Source organism: Mirounga angustirostris, unplaced genomic scaffold (genome assembly GCF_029215605.1).
Source record: "Mirounga angustirostris isolate CCGP_5_RB_7025 unplaced genomic scaffold, mMirAng1.0.hap1 SCAF_3, whole genome shotgun sequence".
Lineage (NCBI taxonomy): Eukaryota > Metazoa > Chordata > Mammalia > Carnivora > Phocidae > Mirounga > Mirounga angustirostris.
In genome coordinates, this window is record NW_026991711.1 from 24,979,178 (window position 1) to 24,999,876 (window position 20,699).

Sequence of the window (20,699 nt, forward strand, 5' to 3'; positions counted from 1 at the left end):
AATATGTTTATGCATAGACACAACTGATTCAGTTTTGGAGTTTGTTCAATTTGATATACCTGTAGGATATCTAGATGGAGAGGTGAGGAAAAGCAAACATGATTATATACACAACCCTTAACTTCAAGGTCTGATCTGAGAATAACAGGTTTGGGAATCAACATAGACAAGGTCATCGATGCCACAAGAATAAGCAAGTTTGTGAAAAATAAGCAAGTTTGTGAAGGGAGAAGAGCAGTGGGTCTAGGAAATTCTGTAAAACACAAATATATAGAACGTGGGAAAGAGATAAATACATTCATAAAGAGTAAAAGTAAGAATGAGGAAACATAAATGAAATAGCATTTCAACAATATCAAATGAAGTCATGTTCATTAGATATGGGAATTAGGAACTCCTTGGTGACCTTCATAATAAAAGCACTTTTAGCTGAGTGCTGAGAACAGAAGCCAGACTTCAGTGGGTTGAACAGTGAATGGGAGGTGCAGAAGTAGACAAAGAGAGTCAAGGTTATTCTGGAGTAGAAATGGAAGACAGCAACTTTGAAGTGGCTGAAAGAAAGGTCTGTGCTAGCATATCAAAGTCATTTTTATCTTCTGCCTAAAGATCCCCCTTTAAGTATATTTAATAGTCTGGATGTTGGTAAAAGTTAAAACATGATAAGGATTATTCTTTGTGTTTGAAAAAAAAAATCAAGGATCCTTTGATAAGACTCTTTTAATCCTATGATTCTTACTTACTGTTATAAATGTAGTTAAATTCCACATTCAATCTAATCAGAAATATAGCATCTTAAAAAAGATTTTGGAGGATGAATGGGAATCAACTGGATTTCTCAAGATCCCTACAATAATGCCTAGTTTCTTCATATCCACAAATGATATTAACAATATTTGACCCCAGGGCAGCATTCGCATCAACAATCAGAAATAAGCATTAACTGGGGAGATGTGGGGAAGTGACCAATTCTGTTTAGACAATAGCCAAAAATAACCAGTTCCATCCACAGCGTATCAAAAAGGGAATGCAGTAAGGGGAGAGGGAGGGGTTATAGCCTCTGTAGAAAATTTGAAAACAATAATTAAATGGAATAAAAGTTGGTGTAGGTTCTATCATCACCATATGCCAACAATTCTGAACAATGTGTCATAAAATAATCCTTCCTTCCTTGCTGGACTGCATCAACTCCAGCGTGTAGCCCTTGTCCAGGTATGTATCAATTACTTACCATTCTTGTAACCAATAAGTACAAAGTATTTTTAAGCATCCACTATGTTTCTAGCATCTCTCTAGCTGCATAAAGACACACACACCGGCATTTTTAAGAAGACAATTGTGACACTGGCTTATTTTCCGTTACCTGAAAATTGAGAGGAAGGATAAGTAATAATTCTTGTATGTGGATTGCGCCTGGTTAACATCCCAGAAACTTGACACATTTCAACTATGCAAATTTTATGCAGATAAATTACGTATTATAAAAATGTCTTACACACTGAATAAACTCAAATTCAGAAGGTTAAGTGCCCTGCCAGAGGACATATGACCACTAACTAGTAGAATTAAGACTTGACTCCAAACTCTGTTTTCTTTCTCCACTAGTAGTTCTTAGAACTGTATGCCAAAGTTTTCCTAATTGCAAAATCTGTCAAGCTGCCAACTTGATATAGATATAATACAAATTACCTTCCCTCCTACTTATTGAACAAATAGAGAAATAGAATACTACATATAGTGAGATTAGACAAAACATGCTGCATGGAACAAGTTTACAGAAATGTCTTTGATAGTCTAGAGAGCATTTAATGGATGTTAGAAACTGCTCAGAAGTGAGAGACCGAGGCTCTAAGACATGGCTGCCTCTTAGCAGGCAGCTCTGTCCTGATTCAACACTCAGAGTCCTTTCCCCGCGTCACATTGCCGCTCTACTTGAGGAGGAGGAGATTTTTCAATACCAAAAAATAGGAGGGAAAAGGTATGTATAGTACTAATGTCATGGAAAAATATCAAATGTATTGAATTTGTCATGCAATTCATTCTAAATAACAGTGCACTTGGAAAAGGACATCCAAAGTGATATTCCAAAAGCTTTATTGTCTGCAAAAGTCTTTACAATGTACACCATTAGAGTACATTTTAAACCAATTATTTCATTAACTGCATTGCTATTATATGTAAGACAGATTTGCTTTGGTGAGTGAATAGAGATGCATATCAGTTTTGGTAATAATAGAGGCAGAGAATGAATAAGAACTTTATGTACCAGTAGTTCTGAAAGTGGTAGCAAGCTGAAAGGTAAATTAGAAACTGAAGGTGATGTCAGAGTACAGTGTGACTTAAAGAGAAGGAGTCTAGAAGATTTTATTATCACCATATTACCCGTCGAGGCCAAATGGGAAGCCAAGACTCCATTTATTTTTATGTAAACTGTAAAACACTAAATAATATTCTGACCTTTCCAGTTTTACTATATGGAGATTACAGAGAGTTTAGTTGTCATGTATAATTTACTTGGATCTTGTATATTTATGCTTGGTATTTACAAGCAGAATTTTTAAATTCACAGAACACATAGGAAAAGTTCACAAGCAATGTTCAAATTTTACTTTAAAGCAGAATACAGAATACGGATTCTTCATATTAATGTTCTAAGCAGAGATAATTTTTTTTGCAACAGATCTATACTTAGTTTTAGCATGTGAAGGAAAATGAGATATTAACTTCAACAGCTATTATATAAGCTATTATTCTGATAAAGCCAATGGCCAACCGTACTCAGAAAAGGGAGCCTGTATCATTATTAAAAAAATTATTAGTAAAGTTCAGAAAATGCTCCCTTTATGAAAATGATTTATTATATAACAGGTAAAACAGATAAAGGAATGAAAAAATAACCAGTTTACTGAAGAACAAGCAGCAAAATAACTGCAAGTGGAGAACTGAATAACAGATGTATTACTGTCCTTCACTTTCAACCAAACTCAAATGACAAAAGTTTGAAGAACAGCTTTCTTTATAGAAGAATTCAGGATATCTATAATTGAAAATTTCTCTTAAATTCTGAACACAATTCAATGATACCACAAGAAAAATACATTTTCAACTTAGAGATGTTACACATTCACATATGCACAGAGACACATTCAGACAGGCACACAACCACATAGAACACAGATTACAAGGAAATACACTGGAACAGGGATTTTATGACTACAGGTGACATTATCTTACAGTATTTCTATATGTTTTCTACAAAAATTATGTAACAAATTGACTGAATAATTCTTAAATTACATTTTCCAATCAGAAAAGTTGCCATTTGGGCCAAGAAAAAAAAATGTATTTATGGTGGAATTGACTCAAATTCAACACTGGGAGGTTGAAATCTCAGGTCCTTCACATCCTTCAGCTATATGATAATGGGCAAATAATTTAATATTTTTTCTGCTTAATCTTCAGAATATATAATATTTGAAGGATTCTAGTAAGAATTACAGATAATTTTTTGTAAAATTCACAACGTGAGTTTTGTTTTTAGTTTTTTGGTTTTTTTAAAGATTTTATTTATTTGACAGAGAGAGACAGCAAGAGAGGAAACACAAGCAGGGGAGTGGGAGAGGGAGAAGCAGGCTTCCCATGGAGCAGGGAGCCCGATGTGGGGCTCGATCCCAGGACCCTGGGATCATGACCTGAGCCGAAAGCAGACGCTTAACAACTGAGCCACCCAGACGCCCCACAACGTGAGTTTTAATATATGGTGAGTTCTTCAAATGATACTTATTTTCCTTACTCTCAGTCTTTTAGAAGAGTTACGTTTCATAATAATTTTAAAGTATGCTTTTGTTTCTTAGTATACTATTCTCAATAGGAGCAGCTGCTATTTCAACAAGCACCCGGCTTTAAATAAAGATACTGGAAAAAACATTCTTCCATAAGATTATTCTTCTGGTTTGTTAAAATATGGTTCACAGTAAAAGTCTTAGGATCTAAATCTTTGAGGAGAAATCTTTTAGTTTTAGAAAATATTTATGGAACATTTATTTCTTTCCTTTCCAAAGGATTTTCTTTCCCAAAGTAGGTTAAAATCAGAGCAAAATCACAAAAGAAAACAGTAACAAAAACAAGCTCAAATGCTACTCCCCACCCCGCCCCCTTCTCCTTTCCTATTGCCAATTAGGTAGTGGGGAGTCTTTTGACTAAATGTACATATCATCTTATCTTTAAACTTGTGTTAAATATCACTGTTCTTACTCTAATTTAAAAAAATTTTATTTTTTTAAACCTTGAAGAAAATTTTCATCTTTTTATTGTTTCATGAGGCATTGAAACATCTGAACAAATCACTATCTGGGCCATGAGGCAGCTTTCTGCTTCACTTCTTTGGGCTGCTAAAGAAACTTGTAAGTAGATTTAAAAAACAAACAAAAACAAAACAAAACAAAGAATACCTTTTGCATTACTTAAGTCTTTCCAAGGCCTATGCTGGTGGGACCTAAACTTCTCCTGTCAGATGCAAGTAGTCCAGGCATCATGCACAATACCTCCTGCCCCCACCGCAGCCCCACTCATTTGTGTAGGATATTTGGAGCAACTGGAGGAGTGTGGATAGTATCTGGAAGAGGAGGGAGGAGGAAGAGCGTGAGTGCCTGGCTGGGAGGAGGCCAGCTGAAGTTGTGCAGGACAAGCCGGAACAGGTCATTGGTGCAAACCCAAGCATCGTTGATGGTCTTTAATAGGAACATCTGGTGGAACCCCACGATAGGGTCTTCATCAGCCTTCAGCTAGCCCACAACCTTGCTGATGATGCAGCTATCTGGAAAGGGCTGACGGTCTTACCCTGTGATGCTGTGCTGGATTTTCTGGAATGGAAGACTAGACACCTTCTCCACAATAGCAGTTTTCCCCTGGAACTGGAGTCCTTTCCACGTAAGACATGATGCATCAACATAAATAGTGCCGAGTTCTGTCTTTATCAAATAACTGGTAGTAATGTTGAATGAAGCTGGATCCAGTCTGCTCCTGAGTTGGCTTGTCTCTCATTCTGGGGTGTCACCAGCCTCGCTGAGACCCGAGGGGCTGGCATGATGGCGGCGGCAACCTACCGCGGTCTGCTTACCCTCCCACTTTGGAACCAAAATCAACTAACATCTTCTATAGTTTCAAGCGAAAAACTGGATTTATAAAGCTTCCTGACAACTGATTAATATACTCAAGAGTTTGATATACTCTCAGATATTCTAAAATTTATTTTAAAAACTTGCCTTACCTGAATATAAATTGAAATGGATTTTTCCTCAACTTATCTTGTAATATGATAGGTAATAGTAAGGTTATATGGATTGAGGACAAAAATAAGAATGCAAAAGATGCAGTAGTACAAATGAATCTCATTAGGAAAATGGGCAAGAAATGAAAATATTGCAGACCATAATATTTTTTTAAACCCTTAAGTGTATAATCCTATTCTTTGGATACACATGTGTTTATACTCAGAGCAGATGATTAAAGGGCCCAGAGACTACCACAAATGCCTCTCTATTCTCTAATTACTGAAATTACTTGTAATCAACATTCTGAAAAATATGCTCATCTAACTTCTTTAAGCAGCTCCCAAAGCCTCTGGCAGAGAGGATGGATCATATCAGCCACAGCATCAATCCTAAGCCATTTCTTAGGATTAGCCCAAGAACCAGTCTCAGATGACCCTACTGAACTTCCAGATCATGACATTAAAAAACAGTGACAGTTAGCCTGAGGGTTGCAGCTGCAGTTTCCTTCCTTCTGTTAATGTTAAAGCTCTGAAGTCGGCTTGCGGGAAGGGATGCAGACTTCTATTTTCTTGACTGCCTAAAATTATTTTACTGAGAAATGATCCTTATAGATCACCAACAGTCAAAAATTTTCTATTTCAGAAAACGCCCCCAAACAGGTAGAATATATAAGGATTATTCTCCCTAAAATACAAAATAAATGGGCTGCCTTTAAAGCACTATTTTTTAGATAGAAAGCTCTAAAAACAGAAGCAGGAAGAGTAAAAGCATATTGGGGCCCAGTGCCAGAGGTAAATATGTATTTATTAAAATTCACCTGAATGTGAGGACTGTTTCACTACATTATCTCTTTTGCCTTCCAACAAATGAATCTGTTTGTCAATATCCCCCAGTCATCACTGCCATCCATGTACTTAAAAAAAAGACCATAAAGTATGAAAAAATACAGAGAGCTTCTATACTAATTTTAGAGAATGTGAATCAGTCAACATTTGCATGTAGTTACATTCAGCAGACAGAGCCAAGCATCTTACTTGCTTTACTGGAAATGCATACAACCTCCCCTCAAAATAGAAATATATACTTCTTGTCAGAATTAGGACAAAGTATTTTACATTTTCATAACCAGGTTAAAGTAAATTTATATATGTTTGCAAACACTAATTTAGATTCATTATAATAGTATTACATTGCGGATAACGCCGATCATATGGTAGCAATCACTACGTTATAATAGTTTATACTTAATTTCAGGAATAAAAATAGAATTTTTCATTTACCAGAGTGTATGTCCATGTGCATTGCAATTTCATAATAAAAAGCCTACATTAAGCTATTTTAAGCCAAAATTTAGCAATAAATAAGTTTTAAATATAGAAGCAAGGACATACTTGTTTAAGAATTTTTGATTTAGGTATTTCAATTGTAGAGAACAGATTCACTCATTTCTGTTGAACAAGCATTTCTTGAAAACTTAGGCCCAGTGCTCTGTACTAAGAATATAAAATTGGAAGAAGAGGTTCCTGACTTTATGAAATGTACTATCTAATAGGAAGTGAAGCAAACAAAAAAAAATCATAATGTTATAAGTCCTATAATAAAAGTATGCAAAGCATATGCTGAGAAACCACAGAGGTAGACACTTAGTCATGAAAAGTTGCAAAAAGAATGCTATTAGTGCTAAGTCCCAAACATGGCTGATCAGAAGATTTTGCCTTATAAGGTCATGTAATAAAATGTAATAGTGGTAATACTGTGTAATATAGTATGTTAGATTATAGGAAGATGTATTAAAGTGAAATGTGTATTTACTTGTTGGCACAACTCCAACTCACTCTTACACTAACATTAAGAGTTAATATATTTTTCTCTTTTCTACACTGCATGGGGTAGCTGTGGACTGCTCTAGAGTCTCCTACAAATGGGCAGACAGCCTGTTAAACCTGAAAATTGATGGTCACCAGTTTCAACTTGGCTTTCAGTAATCCCTTAGCATCAGTCTGTTTGGTCTGCTATAACAAAAATGCCATAAACTAGATTACTTATAAACAACAAATGCTATTTCTCACAGTTCTGGAGGCTGGGAAGTCGAAGATCATGGCACCCTCAGGTTCAGTGTGGTGAGAGCCAATTTCCTCATCATCTTTTCACCATAACCTCACCCAGCAGAAGGGGCAAGAAAACTCTCTGGAATCTCTTCTATAAAGGCACTAATTCCATTCAGGAGGGCCCTGCTTTCAGGACCTAATTACCTCCCATGGGCCCTACCTCCTAAAACGATCACATTGGGCATCAAGTTTCAGCTGATGAATTTGGGGGGGGGCATACACATTCAGTTCACTGTGGTATTCTAATGTATTTTCTAATCAGCTTTCTTGAATACTATCTGCAACATTTTAAAATTTTATCCATTCTGAGCATTTGACATTGCATCATATTTCACTAAAAAAACAAAGACCAAAAAAAAAAAAAAATCCAATTCCTGGCACACACAATCCAAACCTACCTCAGCAGACCTGCCATCTGTAATTTCATACATGCTTTAGTGCAGATTGCATCCCTCCTCCTATGAAGGCAATCTCTCAGTTTTACTCTAAATCGCAGCTTCTCCCCTAACCCTTTTATTCCCAGTTTTCCTGTTCTTTTATCTTCTGCTTATATTCTATTATCTATCCCTTTGATTTTTATTTATATCTTTATATATTATTCAGTGACTTCCATCTTAAAATTAAAAATTGAGATTTTCACCATTCGACAACTGTTCTCTTTCCTCTTCTTCCTAGCCACCTGTGGTAGGTGTGGACTACAATCCCTGTTCCTCTCTCCCCATCTCTCATTAACTCTCAGTGGCCCCCAGTCTAGTTTCTACCCACCACATCCCCAGGTAACTCCAGGGCAGTCTCGCAGGACCTAGACAATGAAAACATTTTATTCTTTGCAATATTTGATATAGTATCCAAGATTGTGGAGAACTCCAGCTGAGTAAATATTTGCTAGTCTTCTTTATTTCTAAGGAAATCTTAAATACATATAAACATATAAAGTGATGGACCCCCGAGAACAAAAAGCAGTCACTGAATGTCTTCAATTATTTTGTGTCTTTGTACTCCACAGTGGCAGAAAACAACAATTCCCCTCAACTCTAAATGACAATAAGTACATGTTAAAAGGAAGAAACCTAGGTGGTGTTAATTGGGGAAACTATTCTTTCTTCAGAATGGTTATAGCATTCATTTTCTCTAAGGAGAACTGATTTTTAGGGTCATGCTTCTGAGTAGGAGTTGCAGTGAGAGAAATAACAGGCCATGACTTCTTGACAGAACGAGCTAGAAAGGGAGTTTTGCTAGACTTTAACAGGCACTGAAACCTGTCCCTTATTTGAAGCCTGAAGGAAAGGGCAGAGGAAGAACTGAAAGATGAGGAGGAGGAGGAGCAGGTGAGAATGGATGGGAAACTGGCAGAGTCTGTTCTGTGGAGAAAGCATCCCAGTTGTCCCATACCATCCTAAAGCTGAAGTTAGATTTTCTTCTGTGCTGTGTGAGTCAAAATCCAAGTTAACTGGAACTTTAATCTCTGGGCTTTCTTGGTTTTAACTCCATTTTAAGATTTCCCAGGGCCTTCCAAACAGAAATTGGCACTCTGGAATACTATTCTCATGAAACATAACTGGAACAGAACAACAAAGGGAACGGAAATCTGATGCATCCTACTCCCTTTTTGCCTCCACAGAAGGACCATCCAACCCCATGAGGAGACTTTTGTGAGGAGTCCCTATGGCAGGAGGCAGTGAAGACCCCCACTGTTCTGGAAAAGTTGGTCTCTACAAACACAGGATAGAAAGTAAAACCAAACTTGATAGCACTCTGTAAATTAGTTTGGGAACATCCTTCTAGAAGGAAGTAGGCAGAAGTACCTAGAATATACATAATAACTCCCTGCTTCATGAATGCCTTTTAAAAAATTATTTTTCTCTCTCTGCCACTTGTCCCGTCTCCTTCCTAGATTTGTATTAACCAAAACCTTAAATGGTCAAATTTCTCAGTCTTAGTCCAAATTCCTTTGCTTTCTCATTAGTCACCAAACCCAGTGAATTCTATCTCAAAAATATTTCTTCAATACAAAATTTCTCTAGCTTCATGGAAGCACCTGGTCTAAGCCACAATGATTTCTTGCTTTGTCTCCTGCAATAGCTTTCTAGTTATGCACTCTAGCTTTCTTTCGGATGGTTCTCCACGAAACATCCAAATAGTCCTTTCAATATATGAGTATTATCTCTTGTTTTCTTGCATAAAATATTTCAGTGACTTTCCTTGCTTTTAGGAAGGAAAGAATTTAGGAAGAATCCTAATGGCATGGCATATAAAATCATGCTTAAATGTCACATCTAAGAACACTATACTCTCCCTTACTCCTATGCCCTGAGCTGCAATCACAGTATTGGAGTTTCTCATACTTCCTTAAGCTACTAAGGACCTCGTTTCTTCACCTTTTTCTCTTTATATCTCTGCCAAACAAGAAGTTTCCTTTAGCCTTTAACAATCACTTCCTTTTTTTTCATCTTAGATAATTTCTATATATCTTTTATAAATGATCTTAAATATCAGATATTTGGGGCGCCTGGGTGGCTCAGTTGGTTAAGCATCTGCCTTGGGCTCAGGTCATGATCCCAGGGTCCTGGGATTGAGCCCCGCATTGGGCTCCCTGCTTGGCAGGAAGCCTGCTTCTCCCTGTCCCACTCCCCCTGCTTGTGTTCCCTCTCTCTCTGTCTGTCAAATAAATAAAATCTTTAAAAAATATATATATCAGATATTTGTGGATGCGTTCCTTTGAACCCAAACTCAAGACTGTATTTCTCTGGTGTCTATGTCTGTGTGCGCATGTGCATGTGGGTATGTATTCCCTGTATCCTAGTTTTTCATGGTGCTTATCTACTATAAATATGTGTATAATTATTATTTAGGTCTATCCTCCCCTACTTGACCAAAACTTTATTTTGGAAAGGGACTGGGTCTATCGATTTTTAATTTTGTGCCTTTGAGAGCACAAAGCAGCCTTCTCCTTCTTCCGGTCCTTATTCTTCTCTCCCTAAAGGTATTTTTTGGATCTAAAGATAGGTTTTAAAACGAGAGTCGAGGTAAGTCACGAATCAGGTTTGAGAAGAAATACAAACATCAGAACAGTAACAACAGACAAGTGAGCCAAAAATGAAAAGATGTGAGTAGAGTAAAAGATAAGTACTAGCCTAAAGGAGAGAGCTCTGGAAAACTAATGTCCCAAAAGAGTGCCGATTATCTTTTCAGAAATTAAAATTTTGAAAAAAAAATGGGTTAAAACTTTTTCATTTATTAATACAATGTACTTTTAGAAATATTACCCACCATTCCACTTTCAAACACAATAGCTGTATTAAGTTCCTCATGGCCGCTTAGTCATTTCCACAAGCATATGGCTTCTTTAGTAATTACAACCGAGGCAGAGGTTTGTCTGACTTTCACTCAACTTACCATAAACATTTTCCTACAGTGTTTACAATAATCATTTTAGTAAGGGCATACTACACCACTGAATTAGTGTACCACAGTTTACTAACTGTTCCCTGATTTCTATGTCCATTTCTCTTCCAATTTTTTTCTATTAAAAATAAGTCTATAGTAATAGCTTAATAGGTATATAGTTTTCAGTCTTTAATATTTCTTTAGGTTCATCTTCCAAGAGAGATATTAATCTGAAGCTATGAACATTATTATGGTTCTAAATGTAAATTTCAAAAGGCTTTATGTGAATCTTTTAAAAGCCATGGACGAGAGACAGCACAAAAATATATCAAAGTTGATGAAACATATGTAAGGAGAGAAAATATGGGTTAAAGTCAGAGTACTTGGCCTAAATACGTAGGCTCTGTAAATTAACTACCTTCCTTCCTTATCTTCCCTCTCCCTTCCCCCACCTTTCACTCTCCCTTTCTTGCTTTTGTTATCTGCTGTTATTGTTGACAGACTGCAAAAGCATCCTAGTCTATGTGAAATTAGCTTTCCAAAAGGCAAAATTGCTGTTTGAGAAGATAACATTCAAAATGATTCCTGTGAATCAGATAGTCTATTGTGAGACAGACTGAATTATACATTGAGTTGCCACAGATTGAATATTACTATTTCAAGAACTTTTTTTTTCCCCCTCCAGCACTTAGAGGAGCCAATAAGTGGAAGGAATTTAAGGTTTCCTCTTCCTTGCTGATTTTACCCCTTCCTGTCAGCCTTTCTTACCTCATTCTCTTTCCCAGTCATCTTCCTAAAGATATATACTTAAAACACAAATAATAAATTCTAATTGTTTTGTTGATGTTTAATTCTAAAGAAGAGCTTCACCAGTCTGGCAAACTCACTTTGCATTTCAGAAGAACACATTAACTTTCAGCAGAAAATTCCTGTCAAAGACTTTGTTTTGCTACTGCTTTAATTTTCTTTAAGCCTAATTTTCTTTTTCTGTTTGTTATGTAATGAAGCTTCTGAAAACACTGGCAATCTCTGCTCATTTTGCCTTGAGCTAGCATGGCGTTTGCTTTCCCCCCACCCTCCAATGAAATGCAATTGCTGAGAAAAATTAACAGATAATTCAGCAGCAATTTTACTCCAGCAAATGTAAAGATAAAAGGAATACATGAAGAGTAAAAAGCTTAGAAAATAATGGATGAATGGTTATAATGTTTATTGGAATGCCCAGAATAAAAAAATACAAACTTAGATTTAAAAGGACCTACAGGCCAACTTAAATATATTTTCTTTAAATAACAAAATTCTCTAGACTATTGTCCCTAGGTGTTTACAGAGACTTCAACTGCATTTTTTTTTTTTAAGATTTTATCCATTTATTGAGAGCAAGCACAGGGCATGGTGGGGGGTCAAGAAAGAGAAAGAGAGAGAGGAAGAAGCAGACTCCCCACTGAGCAGGGAGCCTGATGCAGGGCTAGATCCCAGGACCCTGGGATCACAACCTGAGCCAAAGACAGAGGCTTAACCAAAGGAGCCAACCAGTCGCCCCTTCAAATGCATTGTAACTGATCAGTTGAAAACTAAAACTTCTGAGATTATGAGAATGAGTAAAAGGGTAAAGCCAAGGATAATTTTTTTAAACTTTGATCAGTATCCTTACTCTGCTAAATTAATAATGTGGACAATTAATAATGTGGACAATGTGGAATTTTGTAGGAAAAAAATGGATAGGTACATGCAAATAGTGAAAAGATCAGGCCTTCTATGTATAATTTTCTACACAATATAAAGCATCATAAATGTTGATTGCAGGCTCAGCACAAAAGTCATAAAAACCTATAGACTATTCATCAGGTTCATCTTTTCCACTTCCCTCCACTCTAACCCAGATCCACCGCCCCTTCATTCCCCACAAAACTTCTCAAATTGCTCCCTGCTCCTTTCTATGTTTTGGTTCCCACTATAACATCTATTATGTGAAATGTAATTTTTGTCCTTTTGGCCAGAGTATGAACAGAGATACAGATTAGTAGGAAATATGTCTTATGTCTTATGAGATTAATTGTAAAAAATTTCTTCATATGCTTGTGGGGGCTGGCAAAAAAAGTCCCCAAAAACATAAGGCATGCTCTAGGAAGAGCAGGATGGAACTCTCCAGCATAAGCTAAACCTGCTGTCTACAGTGGAATTTCTCTTCAAGAAAAACTCTGTTCTACTCTTAAGGTCTTTGAATAGACTGAACCAGGCTCACCCAGATTAATTAGGATAATCTCACTTAAAGTCAACTGACTGTGGAATTTCATTACACCTACAAAATGCCATCACCACAACACCTAGATTAATGTTTGAATCAGTAACTGAAGGCAATAGCCTACCAAGTTAAAACACAAAACGGACAGCCATAGTCTGTGCCTTGTAACCTTGGCAGACATACACATCTTAAACCAAATTTAATTCTCAAATAAAGATAATAGCAAAGTCATACTTCCATAAAACATGATACAGCTATCTTGCATATCTTAAAACAGGCTATCCTTTCCCTAGAAGAGAATGAAAAGTCTTGAGGTGATGCTCATGTTTCTTTGATATGTATTAAGTTAAATACTATGATATAATATTAACTATTCTAAAGACCTCTTACATTAGAGGACAATGGGATAAGAGATAGAAGAAAAACATCTAGTATGTGTACATATATATGTATATAAAAATAAGAAAAATACACATAACTATTACAGTCCTCATTTCTGCAACTGATCACATAAGTTGTAGCAGGAATTTATAACTACTTTCTTCCCTACAAATTCCAATTTCATTCTTCAAGGGTTTGGGCCATTAGCCGTCCTGTCTGAATTGTACTTTACAATCATAGGACATGATAGTACCAGGAGATACCCTAGGGAATGTTCTGTATTACAGTCATACTCTTCCTCACTTCTATTGTGTAGTAACAACCCAATTCCCCTTGGCAATCTGGATCAATCAGCCCAGACAATAGTATTAGAACTCTCATCTTTGCATATTAATTCAGAGGCAGTCTCAGCTTCCAGTTCAGGGGTGGTACTGTTGCATCTCCTTGTGGACACATTCTTTCCTTCAGAACTAAGGACTCCAGACCAACAAAACCTAAGGTCCTGGGGATAGGATATCACGTGTTTGTTGGTGTAATACAGAATGGGACCACTCCCATTTCCAAATGAATGCTAGCTGTGGAAGAAACTGCACCATATAACAGATGCTAATTTAGAGCACATACAACCCCCTGGAGGACACTGTATAGGTCCTATAAGGTATTGTCATCTGTCTGGCACCATAACAGAAGGCTATCTTACTATTCATTTCAGGATGATGCAAACATGGTAAGATCCAATGGTTTTCATGGGCATGGGCCCACTGCCACATTTTATCTGCTATCCAATGAATTCCTTGAATAGAAGCAAAGCTGTGTGTAATACCATGGAGGTGGATGAGGCATTGTATAAGTCCACGGGTGGTAGCTTTAGCAGAAGTATTGAGTGCAGGAAAGGTAAATCCATATCCAGAGCAACTGTCTATTCCAGTAGGAATAAAGTACTGCTATTTCTAGGATAGAAGCTGTCCAATGTAATCAGTCTACCACCAGTAGCTGGCTGTCAATTTGGGGATCCAGTTTTATTCTAGGATGCCTAGTTTTATTCTGTTTTTGGAACAGATAATCAGCAGTAGCTATAGTCAGACCCGACTTGATGAGTCTAAGTCTGTGTTGCTAAGACTATGTAAAAATTCCATGTCTGCCACTATGGTCAATCTGCTCATGAGCCCAGTGGGCAATGACAGGTGGCTAGGGAAAGAGGTTGACTTATAGTCAAAGAAATGGGTACTTTTACCCACTTGATTTTAAAAATCTTCTACTGAGGTCACCATTTCATGAGCAGTCATAGGGGATGCAAGCATTTTCATATTCTTTTCCCATTCCTAATAACCTGTGCACATGCCTCTTCCCCAAATCTTGTCACTGGTTTTCCCAGTCATGTTCCTTCTAAATACTGACCATCTAGCCAAATCATTAACCACAGCCAATGAGTTGCTATAGACTTGTGCCTCTGGTCATTTCTCCTTCCAGGCAAAAGGAACAACCAGGTGTACTGCTTAGAATTCTGCCATCAGGATTTCCCTTCACAATTATCTTTCGGGGATGTCTAGAATATAGTCCTACAGCTGTCCACCTTAGGGGATAGTTGGATATCATGCAGAACCATCCATAAGAGAATCATTGTTTCTTCTTCAGTGAACTATCCACAGAGAACTTTCCATGAGAATATTGGTGTGGACTGCAAAAGTAAAGGTAATGGAGCATGAGTGAGGACCAAAGGGCATTTGGGCCACTTTATGCAACTTATGCCTTCAGGGCCTACTGAAACCTCATCTTGTATATACCACTTCCATTGTACTGCTTGGCATGCCCAAATTTATGGTGAAGGCTCAGACAACACCTAATTCATGGTTGCTACCTTCATGCAAAATCTCAATACCTGCTACCATGATCACTTTGTTCAGAAGCTCACTGGGCACTGAGAAGAGTGGCTATGGAAAAAGCTGACTGGTATCCAGAAATGGGTAATGTTATACATTTGATTAGTAAAATCTGTTGAAATCACCATTTCACAGGGCACCACAGGCTGCCTGGTAATCTGGTGAACTGTGAATAAGCTTTTCTCCTAAGGCCCATAGTAAACCAAAAGTGCTTTCTCAAATTGAGCATAGTTATCTCTAGAGGATGACTAGGCTCTGTTCCAAAGACCTAAGGGTCATACTATGATTAACCTAGTGATTCCAGCAAAGGCATTAAACTTCCAGCATCATTAGATTTACTGGATTATATGCTACAAATGTTAGAACAGTTTGCATGGCAGTCCAGACATGTTTCAGAACCTTCTCTTGTTCTGGGCCCCACTCAAAACGAACAGTTTTGGTCACTTGGTAAATGGTTCAAAGTAGCATAAACACATTAAGAATATGTTTCCATATCCCATGGAGGCCCATTAGGTTTTACACTTATTTATTGTAGGAAAGGCCAGATGCAGCTACTTATCATTTACCTTGGGAGGGATATTTTAATATGCCCCACACCAATGGACCCCTAGAAATATACCTAAGATGACAGGGTCCTGATTTTTGTTGGATTTCTCAGTGTCTGACACACTATACTTGATATATTATTTAATATTATTGATATTTATATATTAAATAATATGTCCAGTATAATCAGAATATCCATAGAATGAACCAGCATAATATCTTGTGGAAGGGAAAGGCAACCAAGGTAACCCTTGATAAATTATGATTCAGAGCTGGAGAGCTGATATACCTGTGAAGTAAGACAGTGAAGTTTGGAGTATTGCCTGTCTTGCCGGCTGAAAGCAGTACTTCTGGTGGTACAACTGTATACCAGTTTTAGGGGATATGCTGATCTGCTCAAGCAATAAAACGTTACACATATGAAACAGCAGTTGCAACTGGAGTCTACCACCTGGTTAAGCTTATGATTACCTACTGTCATTCTCCGAGATCCGTTCTCTGCACTGGTCAAAATAAAGTTGAATGGGGATGGTAGGAATTACCACATCACATCCTTCAACTCCTTGATGAGGGCAATCCCTGCAGTCCCCAGGAATGGAGCATTGCTTTAGCTTTACTTTTTTTTCTTAGGTAAAGGCAGTTCTAGTAGCTTCCACTTGGTCTTTCCCACCATAATAGGTATCACTCCATTGTTTGGAGAACCAAGATGGAAGTTCTGCCAGTTGCTGAGTATGTGTATTGCAATGATATATTCTGGAACTGAGGAAATAACCACAGTGTATGTTCTGTAAGCAACTGGACTGACTAGGAGATGGATCAGAGCTAACATTCCACTGAGCACCTGACCTCCATAAGCCCCCATTGTGAATGGCAGACACAGTGATGTCGTAGCTCCAGGAATTAATTTCAGTTCAAAGACAATGTCCATCAATCCCCAAAAGTATCATTTCTCTTTCTCCAGAGCTGTCATTCTGGTAAGTGGCCATAGGTCCTTTGGCTGGGAGAAAGACTAACAGTACACATCTTCGGAAGTATCACAGGGTCCTTCCTCAAGTAGAGTTCTACATCTCTAAACTGGTTCAAGTCTGGGAGTTGACTGAGGGGCCATGACTCACTGTTTCACGGATTCAAGATGGATTTCTGTGCACCTGACCTAGAACTCTTTGCTTATACAGTTCAAATAGAAATTTAGCAGCCTTTCCTTCTATTTCTTTTTAAGGTCACCATATTCCACTCACCACTGCCATACCACTGTCTGAGTCAGATATTCTTACTGCTTTGACTCCACTGTCTATTAAGTTAAAATATCCACCTTATTTTTGCTGATTAAATGTCACTATCAGGCTTACACAATTCTGACATCCCCATTGCTTTTAGGGAATCCAGTTAGATGGGAGCAGTTCCCACTGTAATTTAGGCTTTATAGACAAGAACAACCACAGGCCTTTTCAGGGATTTTGAGACCCTACTCACAAATCTTTTACTCAGTTTTAGTGACAAGTATGTCCTCTGGACCATCCAGGACACATGAGCAGTTCTTACCTGATAAATTCACTCCCATCTCCTTAAGCCTTTGGATATTTTCCTCTCAAGTAGGATAAAGCCGTTCTGGCATAGGTTACCTTAGAATTTCAGCCCTAAAACTAGCAAACTGTTGGAACCATTTCTAATTCCTCAAGCTAAAGCACTGTCTCCAGAATCTCTGCTTAGTGAGTCCATATCAGAAGATTCAACCCGATCCAACTTTATGTTCCTTCCACCATGATCTCATATCCTTAGGATCCATTAGCACACATATTTTCCAGATTTCTATCATTATAAATTGGAAAAAGTGTACCATTTTTTTATCGTGTAATACAGAGCTTCATGGGTTATACTTTATAGCTCATCATTTGGGTCTGCTGGAAACGGAGTTTGGTTCTAGGTCTAGAAGCAATTAGGGGTCCTGGGTGTAGGTCTTGAGGAGATCATCAATGGCTTGCAAATCTCAGGCCCACCCAATTTAGGATAATATCCCTTAAAAAAAAAGTTTGAAATTGATTGACTTTAAGATTTTATTTATCTGGCAGAGCGCACACACACATGCACGAGTCAGGGCAGCGGCAAGGGGAAAAGCAGGCTCCCTGCTGAGCAGGGAGCCTGATGTGGGCTCAATCCCAGGACCCTGAGATCATGACCTGAGCCGAAGGCAGATGCTTAACCAACTGAGCCACTGAGGTGCCCCACCAACTGCAAGCTTTAATTAAACCTACAAAGTATATAGCAACACCTAAATTAGTGTTTGACTGAAAAACTGGGAATTAGAGTCTAGCCAAGTTGACATAGTCCCCTTCCTCTCCATGTATTCCCCAGAGACTGGCTCCTCACCCAATCACTCAGTTCTTCTTGGAAATGTAATCATGAGAGAGCTAGAGAGAGGGATGGTGGGGGGAGTGGGAGTGCAGTGGGGGCAGAAGGAGAGAGAATTTTAAGCAGGCTCCACACCCAGCACTTGAGCCTGATGTGGGGCTCGATCTCACAACCCTGAGATCATGACCTGACCCAAAATCAAGAGTCAGACGCTGAACCAACTGAGTCACCCAGGTGCCATGACACTGCTTTTTAATTGCTGAAGAAGCAATTAAACATTCAAAGTTTGGGTGCTGAAAATGTACACTGTTTTGGGAAGAGCAAAGCATAAAATGACAAAATGCAGAAAGAGAGAGAGGAACATATAAATGCAAAGAGAGGTACAGATGAATGGATCAGAAAGTGCTGACTCTGCTGGAGTAGTTTCCAGTTGCTCCTAGGATCCCAGCATACTACTATCCTTAAATTGATATACCCCAGTATCCCTGCAATACATTTTTTAATACATTCTTTTTTTGAGCTTATTTTAATTGGGTTTCTGTTGCTTGCAATAAAAAAATACTCTATGAAGCTTTCAAACAAACTATTTGAGGGGAAAAAAGCACTACTGAAAAATGCAACATAATGAATAAAAAGCAAAGCAAGGCATTTTGACAAAAAGAAAAAATAAGGGAATGCAACAGGATTCAAAGCCCGGTTTCAGAAGTCAGATATAACTGCTTCAAACCACGCCAGAAGTGTGACTTTCCATTCATTAATAATAAAAAAAAGTGGGTACCTCCCATGCATCAAATATCATCCTTGACATGGAGTATATTAGGAGTACACAATCCTTGCTCACGTGGAGTTTAAAGACTAATGAAAATTCCATATATACTACCACCAGGATCCTGTGTGCAGATTGAGGCTTGATATTAGGTGTTTAACCAAAATCACAGGTGGTAAGTATTTACGCCATCTTCACAGACATGGTAAAGACATGAAGTAAGAGAGAGAGAGAGAGCACAAGCAGGGGGAGTGGCAGGCAGAGGGGGAAGCAGGCTCCCCGCTGAGCAAAGAGCTCCATGCAGGACTGGATCCCAGGACCCTGGGATCATGACCTGAGCCGAAGGCAGATGCTGAACTGAACCACCCAGGTGCCCACCCCCTATTTTTTCTTAAAGATTCTTTTTTTTTTTTTTCCCAAGATGACAATATGCCCATTAAAATAGGACATTTTTCAAGTTTCCCTTGCAGGTTGGTATGACCACATATTTAATTCTGGCCATTGAGATAGATGTAAAATCACTGAGTAGTTCTGTTAAGAAAGTCCCTCAATCAGATGTGGAACAGGCATTCTGTAATGGGCCTTTTCTTTTGCTTTTCTCCCCTTCCGCTTCTCTCTTTTCTGGGAACTACTTTGAGATGAAGATGAAGCAGCCACCTTGTAAACCCACAGGAAAGGACTCACTATGGATGACAGAGCAGAAAGAAGCAGCGTTGGTCTTAGTTGATTGCACAGAGCTACGAAGCTAATTGTCAGCTGCTTACCCTCTGGGGTTCTTTTATGTGAAAGAATAAATCTTGCTGTGTTTCATCTTTGTAGTGTGGCATCTATCATAGCAGTAAAATATACTTTGTAACTGATACAGCGATTTTTAGGAAGTAACAATTTAAGGTCAATGTCAACAAAGATTTCAAAACTCAAAGGGATAAGGACAAAATTCAGTTATGAACAGCTATCGTATATGCCTTCTCTTCTCAGAGCGTTCTTCTCTGTAAATCTAGCTCCAACTTGAACAAGGAATTTGCATTAAAGAAGGGTACATGCACTAAGATAATATCATATATATTTTTAGGAACATATATAAAGTACTTACTAAAAAACTGTTAGAAACAAACAAAAGAACACGTGTCAATCAGGGATAAGGAATTACTTGCATCTAAAGGTTAAAGTATTTAAACCCTAAGATCTGGAAATACCCTGCTGGTACTGGTACGCTCCCTTGGCATTTATCTTGTCATTTAAAACGTTCACCACATGCAATATATTGGGTTTATTCTTCTTGCTCTATGGGAGATGGAAGACAGTGAAAGGACTGGAGAGAGTGGAGGAAAAAAAAAAAGAGAGAGGTAGCAGGGAACTAACCCCCTCTGATGGCATACAATGTGTCTTGGGACACAGGTATAGAAATAAAAGTATATATGTATGTAATTTTTTAAAGTTTTTTTTTTTTTTTTTTGAGAGAGAGAGAGAGAGAGAGGTGGGGAGGGGCAGAAGGAGAGGGAGAGAGAGACGCTCAAGCAGACTCCCTGCTGAGCACAGAGCCTGACAAAGGGCTCCCTCCCAGGACCCTGAGATCACGACCTGAGCTGAAACCAAGAGTTGGATGCTTAACTGACTGTGCTACTCAGGTGCCCCAAATATAATTAAAAGAAATGTGTCGATATATATGTCCATATACTATAATGTTATGATAGAGACAGAAATGCCTTCACTTTAAGCAGATACTGCACACTCTTTCCATGAAGAACTGTTTTCCAACATTGAGGG

General features: G+C 38.1%; 1 long non-coding RNA gene and 1 pseudogene across 2 annotated transcripts in view; one reads left to right on the plus strand and one right to left on the minus strand.

Moving 5' to 3' along the window:
• The window catches only part of LOC129045657 (uncharacterized), a 133,042-nt gene extending 113,314 nt beyond the window's left edge, over positions 1-19,728 (plus strand). The window contains exons 3-4 of one of the 2 annotated variants that reach the window (XR_008505703.2): positions 3,576-3,757; positions 19,571-19,728. This is a non-coding gene — a long non-coding RNA (uncharacterized LOC129045657). The remainder of the gene's footprint in view (positions 1-3,575; positions 3,758-19,570) is intronic. The other variant, XR_008505704.2, reaches the window with a different exon arrangement.
• Positions 3,764-6,103, minus strand: LOC123839834 (nuclear transport factor 2-like; annotated as a pseudogene).
• Positions 19,729-20,699: the final 971 nt, after the last annotated feature.